This window comes from Hermetia illucens, chromosome 4 (genome assembly GCF_905115235.1).
Source record: "Hermetia illucens chromosome 4, iHerIll2.2.curated.20191125, whole genome shotgun sequence".
NCBI classification, from domain to species: Eukaryota; Metazoa; Arthropoda; class Insecta; order Diptera; family Stratiomyidae; genus Hermetia; species Hermetia illucens.
The window spans coordinates 73670854-73683772 of NC_051852.1; the positions used below are offsets into that span (position 1 = coordinate 73670854).

The 12919-nt window shown below is 41.3% G+C and overlaps 1 protein-coding gene and 1 long non-coding RNA gene across 5 annotated transcripts in view; one reads left to right on the forward strand and one right to left on the reverse strand.

Moving 5' to 3' along the window:
• Positions 1–12919, reverse strand: part of LOC119653383 (protein Fe65 homolog) — a 289307-nt gene that overhangs the window by 140302 nt on the left and 136086 nt on the right. The window lies entirely within an intron of this gene.
• LOC119653385 lies at positions 465–1143 on the forward strand. The gene is made up of 3 exons (XR_005249687.1): positions 465–756; positions 816–939; positions 995–1143. It is a non-coding gene; the product is annotated as an uncharacterized LOC119653385 (long non-coding RNA).

Sequence of the window (12919 nt, forward strand, 5' to 3'; positions counted from 1 at the left end):
GAAAGAACTGAACACTTTCCAACCTCTGCACCCCTCCCCTCCCTTTTTTGTACTAAATGTTGAAACTGATGCCAACTTTGGAAAATATCTATCAAGGCCTCTTGGTTGCTACCCAACATAACTATATTCGATACGAAAAGAAAATACAGACACTTTTTTGGCTGGGAATTCGGTGCGAAATTCGACATCGGTAATTTTAAGTAATTTTAAGCAAGATCGGCGGTTTGCCCTGTTACATGTCTAAATACAGCACATGTCCGCAGAAAGACGCATTAAAAGGCAGAAAACTCTTCTCTTTCTCAAATTACATTGACATCAACGACGATGTAGCCGTCCGTCTTGATAAAAATCAATACTCAAGTATTCGGTTGACTTCAACTGAACATAAAAACTTTTTCCTTTCCATGGAAAAGTACAGGAACCATTCATTGTCGTACTTCCTCTGCTTGGTTTCTCGTCTGCCTCCTTGCACTCTCACCACTACCTAGTCGACACTTTTCTTCTTTCAGTTTGCTTAGGATTTTAGTTATGCAGGCAAGGAAGAATACAACATTGTCACAGGACAACGAAACGACATCAAAGGTTCTCCATTTTCACCCCTCGACCCTTGACTGCTTAATAAAATCGTTTGTGACGAAAAAATGGCTACCGGTGAGAAGGGGCGCAGCAACGAGATCAGATGTTGGGAGTGCAAAACCTACATGGAAAAAGTTGCACGTGAATATCATTATTTCGTTATTACACCCAAAATCCTAGGTAAGTGAAGTCAAATACATCAACGTTTACATTTTGAGCAACAACTTTGTATCTAACAGTGCTCCTCATCCACCTATTTGCTGCCGTTCATGCTCCGTATGTATGAGTCGTTGTGGACTTCAGCAGTAACTCTACCTTTGGAGTCACCGTCCTCTGTATTCGATTGTACAGTGGATTTGATAAGTAAGTAGCTCGTCTAGATTTTAATAAAAAGTCGTTACCAAGCTAATTGTTCCAGAGTAGGTATAAGTAAAAGAGGAAGCAACTCAAAGCTGATGCCTTTCGAAATTCTTCAAACGGGTCAAGCCTTAAACTTTTAATTTGGTTAAATATGTTATAATAATTAGTTAAATTACAATAATATAAATTGATTCTTAATAACAAAAATTAATTAATTTTGTAAATCAATTCAATTATCAATAAGGCGACAGCTTTTTTGTGACCCCCGATCTCGAGCTGGAAGAAATGCTCTCCCCGCTCGAAAACGCGGTACGGGCCTTCGGAGGCTGCAGCGGTTCCCGGACAGCATCCGTCCTGACCAGGAAGTGCGTGCACGTGTCCAGCTCCTTGGGAGTGCAGGCAGGTGCGGATGTGTGTCCGGTGGGAGGTGTAGTTTTAAGGCGGTGGAGATTGTCTTTCAGCAGACGCAGCATTCCCGAATCTATGAGACCCGATCTCTTGTCGAAGACCGGATCACTTGGGACCCTTGGGTTCTCCCTGCTGTACGAGCCCCACGGGGCGGGCAGCAAATTCCTCTCGGCGGGTTGTTCGGAGGTCAAGTAGGACGGGAGGCGAGACTTGGGATCAGGGCGGATCGTCGCGGGCCATAATGGCGGCTTTCAACGGCCGGTGCCAACGTTCTAGCATCCCATTGGATTACAGGTGGTATGCCGTAGTCCGCTGGCATTTGAATCCCAGGAGTTTGCCTAACTCCGAGAAAAGGGTGGATTCAAATTGCATTCCCCTGTCAGTGATGATCACTCCAGCGAGGGATCCACTCTCGACAAATGGCTTCGGCACAAGATTGCGCCTTCAGAGGTATTGCCTCAGGCCACTGCATAAACCTGTCGATGATTGTCAATACTTGAAATCGTGCGAGTCTCGCGAAGGGTCTACGATGTCGAGATGTATAGTGTGGAATCGCTTGGTAGTGCGAGAAAATGAGCCCACTTTTTTTCTTGCATGCCTGGTGACCTTACACTTCTGGCATGTGATGCACTCTCTGGCCCAGAAGTTGACGTTTTTATTCATGGAGGGCCAGAAGTATTTTTCGGTGACTAACCGATTTGTCGTCCTGATGCCTGGATGCGCTAAGTCGTGAACCGCGTGGAACACTTCCTTGCGAAAGGTGGCCGGAATGTATGACCGGGGTCCCTTTTCCGAGTCTTCGCAGCAGAGAGAGAGGTTCGAGCCGAAGATGGGCAACTCCCGAAATTTGTATTTGGGGTTGGATTTGAGGCTATGAAGTACTGCGTCATCCTCCTGCGCCTTGGCGATAGCCGAGAAGTCGAATGAGGCGGGAAGGCACGTGAAAAAGCGTCAGCAACTATGTTGTCCTTACCGGGCACGTGCTGGATGTCAGACGTGAACCAGCTGATAAAACTCAGGTGTCAGATCTGGCGAGGAGACGCTTTGTCGGGCTTCTGTTTCAAAGCATATGTGAGAGGCTTATGATCTGTGAACAATGTGAACGGCCTGCCGTCTAGGGAGAAGCGGAAGTACTTAATGCTCAAGTACGCGGCGAGCAGTTCTCGATCGTAGGTGCTGTAGTTCCGTTGAGCAGGATTTAACTGTCTGGAGAAGAAACTCAACGGCTGTCAGACTTGATTGTCCTACAGCGATGTTAGAGGCATCAACGAAAACGGCTAGGGGTGCATCTTATCGAGCAAATGTCAACAGTGTAGCATCAGCTTTGTCGGGATTTATCAAACGCGCGGACAGCCTCTTCAAACCACACAATTTCTCGTGTGTCCTTTGTTTTGGGGTCAGACAAGCACGCGTTCAAAGTGGACTGGTGTTGGGCGGCCTTGGGCAGGAAACGACGATATAAGTTTAGCATGCCCAAGAACCTCCGCAAATCTTTCACAGTTTTCGGACGCGGAAAGGTTGTGATTGCCTGCACCTTTTCTTGGTCGGGCTGTATTCCATCAGGAAAAATGAAGTGACCGAGGAATCCCACCTATGTTTGGAGAAACTTTTATCAACGTTTATTACTAAACCGGCCTCAAGGAGACATTGAAAAATGCACTCAAGGCTAAGTACTCAGACACTGAGGAGGAAGCGACAAAAACATCATACAAATACACGAAACATAAGACGAGGTTTCGCAGGACCGAGAGAATGAACCTTTGGATGGTTTGCGCCGCATTGCACAACGCGAAAGTCATCCGCGTGAACTCGAAGAGTCCAAAGGGTGTGCATATTGTCTTCCGGAGCTTCAGGGATTTGGTGATATGCCTTGGTTAAATCCAAGGTCGAAAAGATGCGGCAGTTTGCGAAATGATGCGCTAAGTCGTGGATGAGTGGAATGGGATATCGGTCAGGAACAGTCTGTGCATTTAGCCTCCTATAATCCAACCAACAGCTGTCTGAAGGTCTGCAGATACCCTGTTGCATAAGTTATCCAAACCTTTTCCGTAGAATAGTCAGCTTCTGGGGTGGTAGGAGACGTACCTTCGGGAAGATAGGAGAACCAGTAATGTTAATGTGGTGCTGCACATTGTGCTTCACTGGTTTAGAGAGACTACATTCGGTAGTAATCTGGTTGAAGTTTCGGAGGAGTGCCCGAAAACGAGTCAGTAGTGTCCTCCAATGTACGGAAAGATTGTTGTTGGGAAGAGATGAGATTCGGCCTGACGAAACAGGGTTGGTTGTGGAGTCTATAAGGGACTTGTTTTGCAAGTCCACCAGTAACCCATAGTGACACAAGAAGTCTGCGCCTAAAATGGGGAAGCTGACATCCGCCAGGATGAATCGCCAAGGGAACGTCCTACGCAAGCCAAGATTCACGTCCACTTACTTGTACCCGTAGGTGTTAATACGCGAGGAATTTGCCGCCGCAAGTTTCAAAGATTGAGGGAATAGCCGATGGTGCGGGGGTACGGGAAGAACGGAAACCTTCGCAACAGTATCTACAAGATAACTGCGCCTGCTGAGACGGTCTGCCGAATCTTTGTCATCTAGCGACATGACAAAAGTTAGTTTCATGCTCTGATTTGAGTCGCGAACGCGGCTGTAACGAATTTTAAAAAACCCTACTATGACCACGGCAGACCGCACCCCCAAATGCCCGCACGACAGAGAAAAGAAGAAACCACCGACGCACTCCGGAGCGGATGCTTGAAGCGCAGACCAAAATAAAAACTCGCCAAAAAAGCGGAACTCCAACGATGAATTTCTAAAAGAGTATCGATGCCGTCTCTTGCGGCGGTTTTATGATGATTATTAAGGCTAACAAAACACATAAAGACTTAACCTATTTAATAATATATGTTGATGATGATGAGGCGCTTGTTGTTGAATTTGTGTGTGGATCATCGGTTGCTGCCTCGTAGGCTGTGGCTGCACTCGAGGTTATTGTAAATTAACATACATGTAAAAGGAGGGTGCAAATTTTTTTTTCACAGAATGTAGCCATGTGGGGTATCAAATGAAAGGTCTGAATTAGTAACTTAGAATTAGAATTAGAATTAGAAACTGGTTCAATATTTGATATTGGGTGAAACATAGGGGAGTGAGGGCTCAAAATATGACCCCCAAAAAGTGTAACGGGTCTCGTTCTCAGAACCTATCCAACCGAAAAATCTGAAAAAAATCTCAGTAGTGCATCTCTACGAAATCTAGGCCTCAAAATATATCCGGTTCCGATATCTGCACAAATAAAGTTAATAATAGTATATTTCCACATTTTAGAAATTTGCCCGGCACCCCCCTTATGTTCATCCCAGAAGTACATATAATGCATATAATGAAGAACATAATGCACAATTTGGTCAAGTTTGAAGAAAATCCAACAATTATTAACAAAGTTATAGGGGGTGAAACTTTACAATTTTTTGTGAATTTCGTGCACTCTACAACCTGCACGACGTCATCATCACATATCAATTCGTCCATACCACAACGAAGTAACTTCGTATAAATTGGGTGGAAAAGAATTATTTTGTTTTAGTTCTTTAATCATTTGTATATAAATATCAATTATTCCAACGAGACATGTGTGTATGTAGGTATATAGCATATGCGTGCTAATGAACTTTGCGGGTAGAGCCTAATGTGTACAGTATTCGAAAATAAGCAGTTTGTTTGTTTAGGGTAAGCGTAACATCTACGGCTGTAATATGTACGTATGTCTCGTAGTTTTGTAGCTGTATAGGGGTAGAAAAATGTGCGTTGAAATTTCTTAGATAAGATGAACACAAAACCTTTATACCCGAAGCACGAGCTTCCGGTATTCCGACTTGTTTACATTTGATTTCAAAGCCTACTCCGCCACGGGGACACCGGTGGTGGCATCTGCTAGCCGAATTAACAACATTCAAAACAAAAACAAACAAAACAGTTTCGATATTTATTGTTAGAATTCACTCCAAACAATTCACTTCTTTCCCTCAATTTCTCTCCCTTATCCCCATTTTCTAATGTTGGTAACTAATGTTTATTACCTTAAGTTACCTGTTGGGAAACCCGAGTCCTATCGCGAGAGTAAAGTGCAAGGAAGAGGAAAGTCTCCATAACATACTCAGAATTCCAACAGAAAGACTATTAAATCCTTTCGTAAGTTGCAGAGTGAGGTCCTTATGTAATTGGATGTTAACTGGTATTCCTGGTAATTTAAGAAAGAGCAGGGGACTCACAATGGTCTGAATGGTCCAGAAACTTCTAGGCAGGAAATATATACCATATTGCATGACCGGAACACTTGCTATTAAACTACTGGCTGACATATGGCATTTCCAAATCAAATTAACGAGATTCCAGATGAAATTAATAATTTTCCAAGTTTAATTTATTTAATGACTTTCCAAATGACACTCTTCCCAATTAAATTCACGATTTTCCAAAAGAAAAATTAATATATTTTTGTAATCAAATTTTCATCCAATCTGAATTCAAAAGAAGGATCGGAAAATCACTGCTATGAAAAATATACTTAAGATTTGAAGTGCACCGAATGGACGCTCCAAGAAGTATTTACCTAAAAAAAAAATAAGCTACAGATATCTCGGCAAAGTGTCAAATATGTCCAAAAACGATTTTTTTAAATGATGCTTCTTCCGTCTGCACCGATTGAACGTTTCACATAATAGAAAGTGTTCTGCAATGGAACTGAAATCATTTGTCATTTATAGTTTTTTTATTTAAAAACTATAAAGCCGTTAAATTGATTGGAAAATTCTATTCAAAAAATCATTGGTTTAATTTGGAGAATTTCGTTTTATTCAACTTTATTTATTATTGTATCTTCCACTTTTGCAGAACTAACAATATGCATTTGAATCTTATTGACTGAAAAAAACATAAATTCCTCCCTTGCGTTTGCAATTTCTGATTATTAAAAGGCTAGTTTTAGCAGTATTCTAAGATGAAGGCTAGATTAATTTTGACAATTTCAATGAGAATTATTTAACAAATTGCTGACAAGAATATTTAGGTGGCCTTTCAGTTTTCCTCAATATTTGTTTACGAGAGGGGTATTTAGACCAGGATGTAAGCTACTGTTCTTAATATAATAATAATAATAATCGTTGGCGCAACAATTCATATTGGATCAGGGCCTTCAAGTGTGTTAGAGCACTTCATTCAAGACCGTAACGGTACACTAGGAGGCAATGTGGTCAGCATTGCGCTCGCCCGAGACTATTACCCTGATTTGACTCAGGTACTCATTCACAGCTGAGTCGACTGGTATCCGACGTCAAATCACGATGCAAATTCCACTGCCACCAGTGAGATTTGAACCGCGACCTTCCGTATGACAGCCTAGTGCTCTAACCACTGAGCTATCCGGACACTGTTCTTGATGAAGCAAAATGCATTTGCTATTATTTGGAGGCTCTTCGACCAGGAGAAATCGTTGTTACACCCTATAATTGAATTCCGTAGGTTCAGATGGGTTTACTTATAAACTTGTACAAAACTAACCTGGTATCTAGCGTAAGCTAGAATTTCGGTTGATAAAACAGTAGATCGCTTTTAAGGTTTTGTGTGAAACAAAACCCTATTAAAATCGATTCAATATCTGTCTGTCCATCACAGCTGAATTACCCGGAAACGGTTAAACCGATTCTAATGAAATTTACCGAGAATATGTGATCTGTGAATACCTTCAAACATAGCATATTTAGTGGCCTCATTTTCTGTTGAGTTTAGGGGGTCTCCCCATATGGGTAAAAAGGGGGTGCAATTTGTTTTTCTGAATATGGCCGTGTGTGGGATCAAATGGAAGGACTCAATTAATACTTTGATATTGGCGAAACATAGGGGAGTGAGGGCTCAGAATGTGCGCCCAAAAAAATTGTAACAGGTCTTGTTCTCAAAAATAAATCATGAAATCTAGGCCTTAAAATACATCACATTCCGATATCTCCTCAAAAAAAATAATAACATATTACCACATTTTAGAAACTCCTTTCGGTTCATCCTAAAAGAATTTGGAGCCGGTGGTAAGAAAGGACATCATTCCGCAAACTTTGAAGTAAGTCCAACTATTATTAACAAAGTAATAGATGGTAAAAGCTTGTCATTCCATGCGAATTTAATGCATTCCAAGACGTGTATGACGTCATCGTCATATAAAGTGAACTCATAAAAGCGGCGAGTCACAAGGCAACATCTTAGTTTTCCTTTTTAGCTTTTCATTAGTTATTTGTATAGTATTAAAAATCAATCGAGAGAGACATATATGTTATATTTGTATATGCCAATGAAGTTCACGAGTATTATTCACAGATGGTTATTGATGTATGTTAGTTCCAGTCGTCTTGAATTTACGTATATTTAGCTACATGCACGTATAATTTTGTGCACTGAGTAAAGAGGAAATATTGAGATGCTTTTAATCAGTTGCGTACAGCTATGTACATGTATACCTGACTGTGCGGTATAGGCAATGTTTGTTTCTTAGGATGAGCACAATACCTGTCTACAATATGTACGAGTATATGAAGAAAAGTTTTGAATTCCTAGCTATGTGCGAATTGAAAAACGTGCATAAAAAGTTCCTCACAATACAAAAGCTTTATTCCTGAAGCGCGCAGCTTCCGGTATTCCATGTTGTTAGTTTTAGTTTGATTTGCTCTCATTTAGCTTCGATGTTCTGTAAGTAAAACGTCGGTCGAGGAGAAAACCAAGATATCTGACATTGTCCGTTTGTGGAATATTGATTTCATTAAACAAAATGTGCAGGCACCTTTTCCGAATCAGAGTAACCGTGATAGATTTTGCTCTCGTTCGCGTGAATTCCCCATGTCATTAGTCACTTCTCCGGAGATTTGGAGGTATCCTCAGGGTTTTTATGAGAGCTAAGGATCGCCGTGTCGTATATTTAATCAGATTATACATTAGGTACAACGATGGTCCTAGTACGCTTCCCTTCTGAATTGGATGATCTTTGGGTGTGAAGCTTTTGTATGTTAATCGGAACAACGAACCTTCCTTTCCTTATCTTGTACGATCGCCCTTTATGCCTCACTTTGTCGAAAGCCTGGCCAATAATCAAGACAGAGAGCGGAGCAATATCTTTTATGTTGAAATGGAATTTAAACCAATTTAAGCCGGGTGACAACAAAGTCGGCTTCGAAAGCCGGAAAATTCCTATGGACCTTACTGAGAACCCAGGTCTACAAAGAATGCATGATGACTGGCAAAATCATTATCTTGTATAGTAAGAGCTTTGACCCTATTATGAGACGTTTCGAACGAAATAGCTTATAGGAGGAATGTAGTCCCCTATCTTTGGTTTTTGGTCCTGGCGTTGCCATCATGTACTTTATCTTGCCTTCATTAATGTGTAACCTACCCTTCTTGCCACCTGCTGAATGAGCAGCATTGAGCACCGTGAACCGAAGGGGCGCCACAAAATCTGGCTGACTGCAGAATCATAGAAGCGGATCGGTGAACGGTGAGGAAAGCAAAAGCTGCCGCAATGATTTCAGGACCGTATATGGCATTGCGAAACAACTTGCATATTTTCACAAATATTTTGATGGTCCAGGGAGGGACGTTAACAATCGACTCCTCATCCACGATGATGAGCAGAAGAGGTGGAAAGAACACTTCACCACCTTTCTTAACCATATCACATCCGGTAAAGCTCTGCCTCTTGTGGATGAAATGACTAGTCACCATAACATGCGTATATGGACTGCCCCCAAACAGAAGATCCTATAGCGGTCATTAATGCACTCAAAAGGAATAAGGCTGCTGGGCTTGACGGTCTCATCGCAAAGATATCTATCGCTGCATCTGCAGCTTCTGCAGATCTGCTATTTCTACTTATACATACATCCTGAAAATTTTAGACTTTTGACAGAGGGTAGTAATGGTTAAGATTCCAAACATAGGTTCCCATCTCTAAGGCGACATTTAGAGAGGTCTCTGCATGCTCCCTAAAGTCGCCAATATTATAACTGGAAAGCATAGAAGAATGCCAAAAGCTCCATCGACAGTGAGCAGCCTGGTTTCCCTTCTGAATCCCTCTGTCGTGGTCATATTAACACCCTACGGGTCAATCTGGAACATATGATAACGCAAAATGCTTTGTGGTGTATCCAGATCAAGTTTCAAATGAATTTGGTGTGTAAAGAGGAGTTCACCAGGGTTGAATCTAATCGAAATTATTATTTCTTCTTGTTGTCGGTAACGTTCTTCATGTTCCTTTGTCCGGACCACGTGGAGGACGTAAACGGACCATGACATCTTTCCTCAAACATCCCGACTACGCATATGACATCTATATAATCTATCACCGGGTCATGTGCCTTAGCCCGCGTCTAGATTTGGAAAGAGAGGCAAGTAGAAGTAGACTGAAGATAAACTCTAACAAAACCAAGGTTACACATTATCGATGGGATGTAGGCGTAGCTGACGCACAACACCCCATTAAGGGATCAACCAGCCATACTTTGCCACGGGATATTATTAGCATCCTTTTTCTGCAAGTTCTCAGCAAGTCAGTCCAACATTTGGGTAAATCTTGTTTAACATACCGATATAACCATAAAATGAATCCCAGTAGCCACGAAGAAGATTAGTTAAAGTAAAGCCACAAACATTTGCACATAGATGGCATCCTGGACCAAAAAGTTATATCCGTTTCGTTTTACTATCAAGCAACTAAAGCCTGTTAGTGCCCGTTGAAGTAGCAGTAGATGTATTCCCTTAAATATGCATCAAATAAATAGCTTTCCGCGCACAACAAAAGTAACAGAAGTTGATACTAATTCATAATAATTCATAATAATTTTCAACAAACTTATTCCGATTATAAGTCAATTCGGATTCCGAGAAGCAAAATCTATTGCCAGCGTAAACAGTACGGTAACGGTAACAATTAGACTACTACCTTTAATTCTGTAATATGGGGCAAAACCTATTAAATGGTTGATGCCTGTCGTCATGCAAGTATATCGGGCAATCCGCGATTATCCATGAGGATCGGCTTTTGATTTTCTCTTATTAATAATAGTATATAAAGGTATACTGACATCACAAGGACGGTCATACCATTTTCTTCGCAAGTAACGTAAGAGTAAATATTATGACACAAACCATCGGGTAGATCAAAGTACTTGCAAGTAACGCAATTTGCATCACTAGATTCTGGCGGCCATGAGGCGTCCCTAACTTTGCAGTTAAAGATTGAATCGCAAGCCCGACATTGCGGTAAATTTTAGATTTGAGACGTTCGTTGATATGTCAATCACAAAGAACACCAGTTGTGGAACGCCACTTCATGCAGGTTGTGTTAATGCGTGACCAAATTACATAACGCAGTTTTCCATTGGCTGATAGCGTTGACCCGAGGTATTTAAATCGCTAAGTTCTGGGCAGATCACTCCCGCTGACAGTGATTGTGCCTGTTTCATGGGGATCGGTCGCCAAAAATTCAATGTTGATTAGATTCAATCATTCCATTTTTGGACAAGTTGCTCGAGATCATTTTTACTATCAGATGCTAGGAAAACATCATCAGCATAAAGCAGTGCATAGGGCGCGGGTCGTTGGATTTCCCGTGTGACGGTGTCCATAACAAGAACAAAGAGGAGCGGTGAGAGGGCGCTTCCTCGATCAACACCAATAAAGACACGAAGCGGTTTTGATACACCCGCCATACTTCGAACTTTACTATTCGGATCGTGGTAAAGCAATTGAACCCAGCGCACGAGTTCTTCTGGCATTAAGTGTTGTAAAACATACCAGATAAGTTCCTGCGGCACACGATCAACCGCTTTCACTAGATCCAGAAGTGCAATGTAAAGATGGCGATGTTTCTCACGGTGTTTCTCCATGAGTCACCGCGCAGCGTGTATTGCGTCAGTAGTTCCGCAGTTTTTGACAAATCCGGTTTGATTCATGGTTATTTCAACGATTTCGCGAATACGGTTGTCAAAAATGCGTGCAAAAATCTTCATAGTATGGGAAAATAACCGAATCGGACGGAATTTGAACATTCTACTGGACTACCTTTCTTTTTCCATATTGGAACAGTGGTACTTTCTTGCCAGTCAGATGGCAGAGTATATGGAGTTTCAACAAATGAGATTTTTAATTTTGCGCTTACTTAGAATCGAAACGAATTCGCAACCCGAATGACGAATTCATCCGTTTAGGTAGCTTGGAATGTAAAAATGTAGAAGCCGGTGCTCCAGCTTACTTAAAAGTTTCAATGGACTCAAGAAATAAAATATGAAAATGCCAAATTTCATTTCCTCCACTAACACCCGAAGCTTAACTTTAAAATTCTAAGATAGTTTTAAACTAATGTAAATAAAACTCTCCGAAGAATTTGTTTGCCATTTAATTTCCGGTTGAAGCATTTCTTCTTTTCAATGACTTATTCCACTTTGGTTTTTCTCCTTAAAAAGCAAAATTGTTGCATCTACCACTGTAAACATTTCATACACACTTACACTGTATTCTTAACTTAAACATAACTTTTCATACATAGTAGAAAGTATTGATAAAATGTTCGGCGGAATTTGTACGGAATATATTTCCAGTGTTCATGGAAAACGTGTATTTCATACACAACACGTTTATGAAGAAAAGAAATACCTAAATGCTGAAACACCGCTGTCTGCAGAACATCCCTTGGGGCTTCGGGAAGGTACATAGAAGAAAGTTCGAAATATGCTTATCACCCGCCCCTAACCACTGTAACAGTTGGCAGCATGAATGTCCCAGAACGGGGAGGCCAACAACTGGAGACGTGGGAACTCATAAAACTCGGCCAATTTTTCCTATGGAGTGTAGACTTTGGCTAGAACCACATTCACCTAGGTAGCGCTGAACGTGAGGGGGCACTAAAAACGGCCTCAAAAATATATCATCAAACGAAATGTATTGGCTTCGACTCCGAATTCGCATCCTTCACTTATTATTGGACCAGCTGCTGCCAATCATCGGAGATATTTCCTATTCAATTTGAACAAGAACGAAGCCAAGGAAAAATACATACTACCAGTATCCGTGGTATATCTTGTAAACGAAAATGTACCCAGCTGTAGTCTACATCACTTTGTCCAGCATATGTAATCCACTAATTTCGCAAATAAATATATCACGTCCGCAGCTGTGCCAATCTAAAGATGATTCCACATGCTCTAATGCAACCAATTCATTTCACCTGAGCCCCTCAAAGTTTCATAGCCAGGAATATTCAAACACATTTCTATAGTTTTAATGAAGCCGAACAAGGGCCGAAAACTGGAATATCAAAATTAGTAAAAAAAGAACAATTGTACAATGCTTTCATAATTATACTCAAAAACGGCAAAATCAATCCGACTTGCACTTTAAAAACGGCAACCATCAAACTAAATGCTGCATTAATATAGTGATGCTTTAGGGAAGAAGGATAGAGGAATTCGGTGGGTCCTAAGTATTGAAAAAATCTAAGCGGTTGGAGGAGTAAATTAGGCCTAATGGACTCCCCACCTTA